The sequence below is a fragment of the Hemicordylus capensis genome, chromosome 3, assembly GCF_027244095.1.
Source record: "Hemicordylus capensis ecotype Gifberg chromosome 3, rHemCap1.1.pri, whole genome shotgun sequence".
Classification (NCBI taxonomy): domain Eukaryota; kingdom Metazoa; phylum Chordata; class Lepidosauria; order Squamata; family Cordylidae; genus Hemicordylus; species Hemicordylus capensis.
Window position 1 is genome coordinate 69,239,777 of NC_069659.1, and position 12,709 is coordinate 69,252,485.

The window sequence follows — 12,709 nt, forward strand, 5'->3', positions numbered from 1 at the left end:
CTGCACCAAATCTCCTGATGATGTCTCCCAGTGTTTTCATCTAGATGTTAAAAAGCATTGGAGGGATGAAGTTTAGGGATAAATGAATCTCGGTTTCTGTTCCATTCAAACTTCATCCCTAAAGTTAAAACAAAAAACCAAAAACCAACAGTGTATTTTCCATATCTTTTATGTGAGTAGATAATATTTGAATTTGAAATGCACTGTCACAGCAAGACGCAATATTGAGACACCCCAGCCTAAACAGTTGTTTTTACCTCATACTCTCAATTTTCTTCTGGTAATTTTTTTTAAATTAAGAACAGTAATCATTGACTGCCACTATCCTCTAATGATCCTTCCTAGTTTCCTTTTAACATCTGGTAGTACCTGTTTCTCATAAAAACAATGAATCAGATAGGGTGGACCTCATTATCCACAGGATTCCATTCCTGCCAATTTCCATGGGTAGTAAAACTGGAAAAAAATGCCCCCCCGCAAAGAGCCTCAACATGGCTCTGGAGCTTCAAAATGGTAGCCTGAAATGACCTCAAAGGATACTCAAAATTTAACCCCTTTTTGTCGACGTATATCAAGGTTGGATGTCAATTGCCTGACTGCAGGTATGTGGAACAGCAGATGTGGCCATGAAAGGCAAGGTTTTCAGTATTAGTTTTTTCAGTGCACAAATGATTGAGCAACTTTGAGCATCCATTCAGCTTCATGACTTACTTGTACAGGTGCCCCTTTGTTCAGTGCACTAGTGCAACCACAGGGGTGGAACCACCATTGAGCGAATGGGTTCAAAGAACCTGGGCTTCTGCCTTTGTCAGGGAAATCTGCTCTGGCCACGCTGCAAATATAGCACTGTCTGATTAAGCTCCCAAACAGGGCAGCACGACCCCATTTGGGAACTAAACCATGCCCCTCGCTACTGACATCAGATAGAGGGGATGTGGTAAACCACACCCTACGTCTGGTGCCAGACGCTGATCCAGGTGGTGGGGCTAGGGGGCCATAGCGGCGGGCTGAGACTGGGCCTGCTGCTGGCCTCCCTCTACACCTGTGTAACCATAGTCTGGATGTCAGTCAGTTTTCTACTATTCAAATATGACAAAGCTATGTTCTAGGTCTGTCAGATGTCTTTCCACCATTCCTCCTAGCACAATTATTCAAGAGAACAAACAAGAATTTACCAAAGGATGCTAATCAAGGAAATACCTCTTGGAGCTACAAATACCTCTAGGAGCTAAAGTCCTGCCCTCTAACAGGAAAAAAAACCCTGTCCACGATTAGGGGAAAGGGTGACTAACCCCCTTGTGAGACAGAACAAACAATATATTTCAAAACCATAGAGTCAGCAAGAGGCAGAGCCCATAAAACGTTAATTAGGGAAACTTACACAGAGGATTCTGTTCTCCATAATATGCTGAACTGAGTCGTCTTGAGTGTTTAGCCTAGGGAGACTAGATGAAGAGGGATCTTGTTGCCTTGGTGGCAGGCAAAATAATACACATATTTGTTTATTTATTTATTTCATTTAGAATATTTATACTCCTCCCCTCCAGTACACCATGGCTCGGGGCTGCTCACAATATTAATAAAAGATATACAAATGTAAAAGATAGGACTAATAAAGTTAAGCAAGTTAAAAGACCAGGCTAAAACCATATTTAAAATTACTTTTTTAAAAAAAGTTTACAATTAAAAGTTATTATTAAAAAGCTAAAAACTGAGAACTATAAAAAACTAAAGAACCTATCATGTATAAGCAGCACATAAAACCTTTCAAGCTTCTTTAAAAATAAGTGTTTTTAATTGTTTTTTTTAAAAAACACTGAGAAAGGAAGCATGACGAGGCTCTTCATGCAGGGTGTTCCAATGCCAAGTGGCCACAACCGAAAAGGCCATGTCTCTAGTCCTCGCCAACCATATATTCATTAGTGGTGGGAAATGAGCATGACTGCCAGCTGATTTAGGGCTGCCAGCTCTGCTTGCTGCCAAAATGCAAGTTGGTAATGTCAATCAGGCCATACTTCAAAAACATTGCAAAGTTACAAGAACAGATGACAAATTAAATCCCACTTTGGATATGCTAAGGAGAAAAAAAAATCTGTTTTTCAGCACTCCTTACATGTCCTGCATAGATTTCATCAAAGAAGAATGCTGGTGTGTTATATTTCATAACCACAGGGAAGAAAACTATTTATAAACATCAGTTTAATGCTACAGCATTGTCAAAAGCCATTAAACATTCAGCTACTAATCTAGCAAGACAAAGATGTCAGGTTTTATTAGGTCCTTTTATTGTTTATATACATTTTCTATATATACAAATACATATGACAATACTGTGGTGTGATGTACATAAAGTCACTTTTAAAAGGACAGGAAAAAATATCAATTTGTTTCCATACTACTAGAAATCATGTAATAAAGAAATTCTTGAAAATAAGAAAAATTATGTTTATTATGCTGAAGTTTATCATCATCATACTTTATTTACGGTCTTTGACTGAAACAGAAATAAAAATCTTTCTGAAGTTTACTTTTAAAAGGACTGTGGCATCCTTCTTGGAACTGGGCTGAATATAACCATTTCACAGTTGAAAGTAGTTAGTTAAGTAGACCAGAGTGTGGTACATACAGCTGACTGGCAAGCCTTATGAGGTTCAAAGCATTGCTAGTTGCTTTTGGGAAATTGAATCTGCTCTAAAGTCTGGCACTGTCCATCTCTAGATGCTTAACTTCCCCATGTTCAGCTGCATACTTCTAAGCAAACAGTTATTAGAGAAACACTCTAAGTCTCAAACATTCAACCCTCAACACTCACCTGTTCTTGCAGGCTTTAATTAGAATTAATTTTAATAACTGTTTTATGCAATTGTTTCTATTGTGTTTTGTGGGTTTTAATCTGTGACTTTAATATTGTGTTACATTTTGTACACTGCCTAGATATCTACAGTATAGGCAAGTATATCAGGCAGTATAAAAATATGATAATAAATAAATAAATAAATAAATAAGTGCTGGCTGCTGATGGACTCTGGTTTCGAAGGGGAACAGCCAAGTGACAGTTGGTGATAGCAGGATGACTGAATTGATCACACTTTCCTCGCTTTCTATCTGATGGATTCTGACTAATTCCTTTACTGGGACACTCAAGTAATGAATTAGAAATAATTAATTATGTGTATGTACCAGCACATCCCTATTTGCCTCCATCATTCCATGAGCTAGTGAAAATTCATTGAGTTGAAAGAACAAAGCAATATACAGTAATGAGGTCTTTCCCCTAACATTTATTGAGACAGAGAGTTTTACAGTCAGACACTGGAAACACATGTAGCAGTAATGTTTCGGGGATGATAATCCTACGTACACACCATCTTGCGAAAGAAGAGAAGAGGTAGAAAGACAAAACATATATATTTTGTATTTCCTTGGAGGTAGGCTGGCATCCCAACATGGCTGCTGGTGGAAATCTATGGAATTACATATTTGCATGGATTTCAGAATGAGCAAGTAGAGTGGTTGCTTTGCAGCTGGCAAGTCAGTCATAGTTCAAGCAACAGCAGATTCTTCTGTTGAAGCAGAGGTGGTCTACAAAAAGAAGCCAAAGGCAGCAGATCTAAATCCTAGATCAGAAACAGATTCAGTTGATGTAGACTATTCTTTGCAAATATGTTTCTTGTTACAAAGTGAGAGCAGTGGCTGGGTGGCAGCCCTGGTGAGTAATGCATCTACTGCAGTTATGGTGGGGATCCTGGCAGGGATCAGGTATAGGAGGAACAGGGGAACCTCGGACTACAGGTGTGGGGGGTACTACTGGGGAGGTCCAACATACTCATGTGTTTGCTCCAGGGTGAATATTAGAGAACTGTTCTGACACAAGTCTAGCCAAAATAGCATGTGCCTGAATTCTGAAAGTCAACCTCATATAGGATTCACATGTCTTTGCATCAGGGCCCATCTGTGGCAGCTAGCAATGGTAGCAGGTGGCAGGAGCATGTGTGACCAAGGGCAGGGATAGGAATCGCACCTTTTAAAAAATCTTTCCAGTTCTCGTGGCTGTGACCATTTGAGGAAGAGAATCAGATTGTAACATTTTGATGTGACAACTTGTCTCCAAACTGTGAAATCCCATTCACCCAGGGTCATGTTTCTTTAGCAAATTTGTGCAGAGGTGCTTGCAATTTAACCTTTAGAAAAAACCCCCCAAAAACTCAGAACATTCCTGGGGTCAACAACAAGGTGTCTGATGTGCTTTTCTGATTCCAGTTCCACATGTTCAGAGCTGGTACCTCTGCCTGTGGAGCTTTGGACCACACAAATGGCCTCTATGCCTGTGCAAAGACCCAAGACTGGCCAGAAAAAGCCCCAAATGGGCCTGAATCAGGCTGCTGCCAGCCAAGGAGACTCAGGGTAGGGCCAGTGGGGTCCCTCAGGGATCTGTACTGAGACCAGTGCCTTTTAATTTACCTATAAATGACCGAGAAGTTGGGGTAAGAAGTGAGGTGGCCTGATTTCCAGATGACACCAAACTATTTAAGATAGTGAAATCCAAAAGAGATTGTGATGACATCCAAAAGGATCACTCCAAAATGGGGAAGTGGGTGACAAAATGGCAAATGTGGTTCAATGTTTGCAAGTGTAAAATGATTCTGATGGGGTCTGAGCTGTCGGTGACTGAGGAATCTAGGGGTCAGGAGAGGAATCTAAGGGTCATGGTGAACAGCTAGTTGAAAGTGCCAACTCAATGGGTGGCAGCTGTGAAAAAGGCCAATTCCATGCCTGGAATCATTAGGAAGGGGATTGAAAATAGAACTGCTCATATTAGAATTGATTAGAGGATGGATGGATGGATGGATGGATGGATGGATGGATTAAGTGCCATCAAGTCGGTGTCGACTCTTAGTGACTACATAGATAGATTCTCTCCAGGACGATCTGTCATCAACTTGGCCTTTAAGGTCTCTCAGTGGTGCATTCATTGCTGTCGTAATCGAGTCATTCCACCTTGCTGTCTGTCGTCCTTTTCTTCACTCTCCAACTTTCCCCAGCATTATGGACTTTTCAAGGGAGCTGGATCTTCACATTATGTGTCCAAAGTATGATAATTTGAGCCTGGTCATTTGTGCTTCGAGTAAAGATTCTGGATGGATTTGTTCTATGATCCATTTGTTTATTTTCCTGGCTGTCCATGGTATCCTCAAAAGTCTTCTCCAGCACCAAAGTTCAAAAGCGTCAATGTTTTTTCTATCTTGCTTCTTCAAAGTCCAGCTTTTGCATCCATAGAATGTCACGGGGAAAACCATTGTCCAAGTGATTCTAATCTTTGTAGGTGTAGAAATGTCACGGCATAAATATCCTTTCCAAGGCCTTCATTGCAACTCTACCAAGTGCTAGTGTGTGGCGTGTTTCTTGACTGCTGGATCCTTTACTGTTGACGGTCAATCCTAAAAGGCAAAAGCTATCCACCACTTCAGTGTCTTCAGTGTCAATTCTGAGGCTGGTTTCTGTACACGTTGTCATTACTTAAGTCTTCTTTACATTTAGTTGTAGTCCCATTTTTTCATCGTGCTCCTTGACTTTCATTACTAGAGCTTGCAGATCATCTGCAGTCTCAGCTATCAGAGTGGTGTCATCAGCATAGTGCAGGTTATTGATATTTCTTCCTCCAGCTTTAAAAGCACGCTCATCTTCTTCCAGTCCAGCTTCTCTCAGTATATGTTCAGCATATAAATTGAATAAAGAAGGAGAAAGTATACAGCCTTGTCTTACTCCTTTGCCGATCTTAGAAGAGGTCAGTTTACATACCCGTACAAAGAAAGGAGACTTAACGGTTTGCGCAAACCATCGCACAATATCCTTAATTTCACCTGCTAGCAAGATAATGCTCAGGATCATCCAATGCAGATTAGAGCCCTACGTGGAAAGGGAAATGCCAGATGTTCAAGCTAGTTTCAGAAAAGGTCAAGGAACAAGAGACATCATTGCTGATGCATCCTGGATAATTGAGAAAGCCAAAGAATACCAGAAATAAGTCAATATGTGCTTTAGTGAATACATAAAAGCCTTTGATTGTATTGACCATGTCAAGTTGTGGAATTTTCTTAGGAAAATGGGTGTCCAGAACATCTCATTGTTCTCATGAGAAATATTTTAGAATGCCCTTATACAAAACTATAGTGCAGTCACTTTTGGAGAACTGCATACAATTCTGGTTCATATCTTAAGAAGCACATTGTAAGACTGGAAAGGTGCAGAAGAGGGCTTAGATAAGGGGCCTAGGGCACCTTCCTGAGGAGGCAAGGCTACAATACCTGCGCTTTCTAGTATTTTAGAAAAAAGACAACTGAGGGGAGACATGATAGAGGTCTATAAAATCATGCATGGTGTGGAGAAAGTGGATAGAGATACATTTTTCTCCCTCTCATGTAACACTAGAACTGGCAGTCACCACATGAAACTGCATGCTAGGAAATTTAGGAGCAACAAAAGAAAGTACCTTTTCACACAAAGCATAATTAATCTATGGAATTCTCTGTCACAAGATGTGGTGACAGCCAACAGCCTGGATGGCTTTAAAGGGGGTTTAGATAAATTCATGGAGAACAGTTTTATCAACAGCTACTAATCTGAAGGCTATAGGCCATCTCCAGCTTCAGAAGCAATATACCTCTAAATACTAGTTCCAAAGGTATAACAGCAGGAGAGACGGTATGTCCTCAGCTCTTGTCTTTGGGCTTCCCAGAGGCATCTGCTGGGCTACAGTGTGAAACTGGTTGCTGGACTCAATGGGTCTTGGGCCTGATCCAGCAGGGCTTTTCTTATGATTTCCTGTTATTCCATTCCAATTTTCACACATGTTCCATCAAGTGTTTTCAACAGCTGGGTTGCTGCTTGAACTATATGAATTACACTTGCTCCATATGGGCTATGGAGGCAGATCTGGGGGGCGCTTATAAGTCCCATGTGCCAGCTGGCTGGGGTAGGATGGGGTTGGAAAGTGGACATTAAGGATTGATCCTCACTCACTGTGTTCTCTTTCAGGTGGAATATTTTGGACTTGCATCTGGGAAAATATAATTTGAACACAGTAATGGGCCTTCAATTGATTACTTATGTTGCCAGCAATCTGGCTAAGATACAATTCCCTCCGCCTTTTGGAAATTTTGGGTTTCTTCATGCCCTGGTTTGCCTGATTAAGATGTTCATTTTAGAAGCCAGTTGGGGGTTTGTCATTCTCTTGCCATTGAAAGAGCAAAGCAAAAAAACAACAAGGAGCCTTTTGCATTGTCAGGGAAATGAGTTCTTGCCTCTATATAACTATACTCTGTGCCATTTACAGGGCAGAGTATAAGGGTGACAGGATCAATTTATCCCCCCATATTTTCCAGTTATGCTTGGAGTGTGTGGGTTGTAATTTTTACCCCAATTAGCAGAGCACTAAATAAGTTACCTACTCCAGTTACAGAGTAGATTGCAGAGTTTAGTTGTTGCAGCTATTTAGAGAAAACACATGGAGATTCTTGTAGAATCAAATACTAAGTATTTATTGGTGAAGTATACTTTTGGATAGGAAAGACCTAATCCTAATCTAAAGACTACATAATGAATAGGAAGGGAGAGAAAGATATATGTTTCCATCTGCTCTCTAAGAGGAAAGGAAGGGAATCTGACTCTCACAGGAAATACCTGAGGAGTCAAATCAGGGATCATAGATTAGAGATAGGTAGAACAGCTAGGGAGACCCTTACTGACTATCTCTACTCCAAATGTCCCTAGTGAACATTAGGATAATTGGTGCAAAAGGTTGATGCACTGGAATTCCTCCAACATGGTGACTTCACAGACTGCTTAGGTGGAAGCTTTGTGGCAGGAGAGGAATGCAAGTTGTATTTGCATCCCTGCCTGTGGCAGGGTAGCTGGACAACATCAAGTAAGGATGGGAGGCTATGGGGTGGGTCATGGGAATATTCTGATAATGTAGGTGTTGATTGGATAGTACTGGCTTGAAATGTTTGTGCTGGCAGGTAATTTGGTGGAGATGCTGGAGCAAACTGCAACCAGGCAGCTGGAGTTTGCTTTAGTCCTTTCACTGTACTAATTTTCAAGGGTACTGGGGCTAGGGTTATGTATGCTAGATCCAGCTAGAACATGGGGAACAACCAGCAGCAGAAAGCTTCCAGTCCATTCCCCATGGCATAGATATTCTGAACTTGTGTCATCCAGACTGTCCAAAGTCTGTATACAGATATTTTAAATAAACTTAAGGCCAGGCATCCTGTGTATTTTATTGATTCCCAATGCATTAAGTTGTAAATAGAGAGAAGGGAGAGAAAAAGACCAGAGAAGTGAGCTGTCAAAGGGCAGAAGCTTTGGTGGTTTTCCAAACACACTAAGGTGAAGAGGAGAGGAGCTAAAAGGAAGAAAGGGGTGAGGAAAACAGGATGAAAGAGAGGCAGAGTAAAAGAAGAGAGGTAGGTTGAGTCTTTGTTATCAAAATGTCTCTGTTTGGCATAGGTTAGTCTTTTGAAATGCAACAAGTCATGACATACAGTAAGACTTTTACCGCTTATGCTTGTGCAAATGCCTAGGAGAAATACCAGATTTTCTTTAATAGAAACATCATTGCTAAGTAGGTGGCTTTTCAGTGTCTCTTGAAAGTCTGCTACTTTGATTCCCTACCCCCAGTTGCACTCTATCCATTTTATCACTGGAATACTCATATGATACCATTATTATTTAACAGTAATCCTCATTTGCAGGCATTTCCAGTCTGCTTGCATATGGTAAAGTACTTAATTTCTCAGTTGTTTGCAATATCATGTGACAATTAAATTTTGAGTTTGTTTGTTTGATTGATTGATTAAGTGCTGTCAAGTCAGTTTCGACTCTTAGTAAATACATAGATAGATTCTCTCCAAGATGATCTGTCTTCAACTTGGCCTTTAAGGTCTCTCAGTGGTGCATTCATTGCTGTCACAATCGAGTCCATCCACCTTGCTGCTGGTCATCCTCTTCTTCTCTTTCCTTCAACTTTCCCCAGCATTATGGACTTCTCAAGGGAGCTAGGTCTTTGCATAATGTGTCCAAAGTATGATAGTTTTGAGCCTGGTCATTTGTGCCTCGAGTGAAAATTCTGGATTGATTAGGTCTATGATCATTTGTTTGTTTTCCTGGATGTCTATGGTATCCTCAAAAGTCTTCTCCAGCACCAAAGTTCAAAAGCGTCAATGCTTGTTCTATCTTGCTTCTTCAAAGTCCAGCTTTTGCATCCATAGAGTGTCATGGAAAAAACCATTGTCCAAACGATTCTAATCTTTGTAGGTGTGGACATGTCACGGCATCTAAATAAGATCATCCTCATCTCTGACTATCTTTAAAAAACATCTGAAGACCCATCTCTTCACCCAAGCTTTTTCAGCTTTTAAAATTTGTAGGTTTTAATTTTATACTGTTTTTAAATGGTTAAAACTGTACACACACGCGCGCGCGCGCACACACACACACTTTCCAAGGCCTTCATTGCAATCCTACCAAGTGCTAGTCTGCGGCGTGTTTCTTGACTGCTGGATCCTTTACTGTTGACAGTCGATCCTAAAAGGCAGAAGCTATCCACCACTTCAGTGTCTTCAGTGTCAATTCTGAGGCTGGTTGCTATACCCATTGTCATTATTTTTGTCTTTTTTACATTTAGTAATAGTCCCATTTTCTCACTGTGATTCTTGACTTTCATTGCGAGAGCTTGTAGACCATCCACATTCTCAGCTATCAGAGTGGTGTCATCAGCATAGCGCAGGTTATTGATATTTCTTCCTCCAATTTTAAAACCATGCTTATCTTCTTCCAATCCAGCTTCTTTCAGTATTTGTTCAGGATTAAATTGAATTAAAAAGAAGAAAGTATACAGCCTTATCTTACTCCTTTGACGATCTGGAACCAGTATGTTTCACCATGTTCCATATGGACTGTGGCTTCTTGACCTGAGTATAGGATTGTAATGAGAACAATGAGATATTTTGGACACCCATTTTCCTAAGGATATTCCACAACTTGACATGATCGAAGAAATCAAAGGCTTTTATGTAGTCAATAAAATACATATTGACTTATTCCTGGTATTCTTTGGCTTTCTCAATTATCCAGTGTGCATCAGCAATGATGTCTCTTGTTCCTAGGCCTTTTCTGAAACCAGCTTGAACATCCAGTATTTCCCTTTCCACGAAGGGCTCTAATCTGCGTTGGATGATCCTGAGCATTATTCTGCTAGCATGTGAAATTAAGGATGTTGTGTGATGGTTTGTGCAATCTGTTAAGTCTCCTTTCTTTGTATGGGTATGTAGACTGACCTCTTCCAATCTGTTGGCTTTGTTGTTCTCCAAATTTGCTGGCATAATTTGGTTAGAACCTTGACTGATTCTTCTTCTGTTGCCTGCCATAGTTCTGTAGCTATTCCATCAATTTCTGTCACCTTCTGACTTGGTAATGACTGGAGTGCTGATCTAACATCATCTTCCCATACTAGAAGTTCTTGCAAGTAGGGAATATTTTCTAGAGTATCTTGGATGTTGACGTCCCTGCTGTACAGATTTTCAGTATACTCCTTCCATCTCTGTTTGATCTTCTCTGAATCAGTTCCTTTGGCTTTCCTTAACATACCAATTCGAGGCTGGAACTTCCCTCTGAGTTCAGAGAGCTTTTGGAAAACTTGCCTTGTTTTTCCTTGTCTATTTCCATCCTCAAGGTCTTTACAAATGTCATTGTAGTGTTGCTCCTTGTCTCTTCTAATAGCTTTCTGAAATTCCTTCTTAAGTTTCTTTCTGAAGTCTCTATCTTTCTTGATTTTGGTTTCTCTCCTCTTCTGGGCAATTTCCACCATCTGTTTTAACATCCATTTTGCTTTCTTTTGTTTCTTGGTCTTTGGCAATCTCTTTTCACATTCATCCTTAAAAGCCTCTTTGATTTCATTCCACAGTTCCTCTGGTTCCCTATAAATGAGGTGCAGAACTTCAAAGCAGATCCTGATGTTTTCTTTGAAAATGGTGGGTACATTCTCAAGATCATATCGTGGAAGCTGAATAGCTTTGTTTTTCTGCTTTAGCTTGTCTTGGAACTTGCACATGAGCAGTTCGTGATCGGTTCCACAATCAGCCCCATGCCACATATTTGCTGTTATAACTCTGCTCTTCCACCTCGTTGCACCACTAATATAATCAATTTGATTCTGTGTACTCCATCTGGTGATATCCATGTGTACAGGTGCTGCTTTGGTTGTCTGAAGAATGTGTTAGCAATGAAGAGATCATTGGCTTGGCAGAAACTAATGTCATTCTCCTGCTTCATTTCTGTTTCCTAGGCCATATAATCCGACTGTGTTTTCGTCCTTACCATTTCCAGCTTTGGCATTCCAGTCTTCAACCAACACCAGAACTTCTTGCTTGCATGTTCTGTCAATGTCAGACTGAACTTGAGCATAAAACTCATCAACTTCCTCTTCTTCTGCATCAGTTGTTGGGGCATAGACTTGAAGAACTGCCATGTTAAATGGTTGTCCACAAAATCTAATTAATATTAGTTGGTCACTGACTGCATTGTACCCAAGTACTGTCATTGCTATATCCTTCCTGACTATGAAAGAAACATCTTTCCTCCTTTGGTTTTCATGTTCTTAGCAGTAAATGGTATGATTTTCTGACTGAAAGTGTCCCATTCTAGTCCATTTTAATTCACGGATGCCCAATATGTCCAACTGTAGTTGATTCATTTCCTCTTTCACTGTGTTAAGCTTTCCCATATTCATGCTCCGTATGCTCCATGTTCCCATTGTAATTCTGTCTTTGCAGCTTCAAATTTTCTTTTCCGAACAGTAACATCAGCTGCTAGATGTCCAAAAGGCTTTTAGCTTTAGCAATTAAGTTTTGGAATTAGGAAGACTGTAGAGAAATAGCTTTCCAGAAAAGAAAAGACAACAAACAAACAAACAAACAAACAAACAGAGTAATATAGACCAACCTTAAGCCCATGTTTTTCTTCATGTGCTCATCTGTGAATAAGTTGAGAGATGAAATTATTTTTTGTATTGTTTTATGGTTTGTTTTTGTTGCTTACTTGTTACATTGGCAGGGGCAGAGAAATCATTAATTTAAAAAAGAGGCTGTTTCTCACACACAGGCAAAACAAGGGTTGCAAAACCAAGCCCAGTTTTGCCCACACGTAAGAACTGGCGGTGCTCCAGCAGCAAACCCACCAAGCCAGCTATCCCCTTAATCCATTTTTTCTGATTTTCTGCCGGCCCCGGCTGCTTTAAGCACTCATGCAGTGCAGAATGAGAGTTCTGGGGGGTGGGATGATACCTCCCAGCACCCTGAACCTGAGAAGGCAACTGTACATCTGGATGCGTGATCTCCACTCCCAGACCAACAGAGTGCATCATTTGTGGGGGAGGTAAGCTTTTTGGGGCTTCCTTCGCTGCCCCTTCAAGCCCTTTCTCATGGATCGTAAGAAAGGGCTCAAAATATCTAGGTGACAGAAAAATAAATATTTCCTGACTGCTTACAATAAAAGTGTTGTGTATCTGGATTTCAGCACACTCAGCAAACACATCAATGTTTATGTTCATCAAATGAGATCTGTCGCATCTACTTCAACTGTTTGTGGTGTTCATTGTTTTGTTATCATTAGTGTGTAGATTGAATGGCAGGTGACATTTCACTGAGGTAAA

At 40.5% G+C, this 12,709-nt stretch overlaps 1 protein-coding gene and 1 long non-coding RNA gene across 8 annotated transcripts in view; both read right to left on the reverse strand.

Annotated features, from left to right (window-relative positions):
* CADM2 (cell adhesion molecule 2) overlaps positions 1-12,709 on the reverse strand; it is a 717,808-nt gene that overhangs the window by 393,763 nt on the left and 311,336 nt on the right. The window lies entirely within an intron of this gene.
* LOC128349665 (uncharacterized) overlaps positions 2,329-12,709 on the reverse strand; it is a 229,506-nt gene continuing 219,125 nt past the window's right edge. Inside the window, exons 6-7 of the long non-coding RNA XR_008318908.1 lie at positions 12,001-12,031; positions 2,329-3,617 (exon numbers count right to left, since the gene is read on the reverse strand). This is a non-coding gene — a long non-coding RNA (uncharacterized LOC128349665). The remainder of the gene's footprint in view (positions 3,618-12,000; positions 12,032-12,709) is intronic.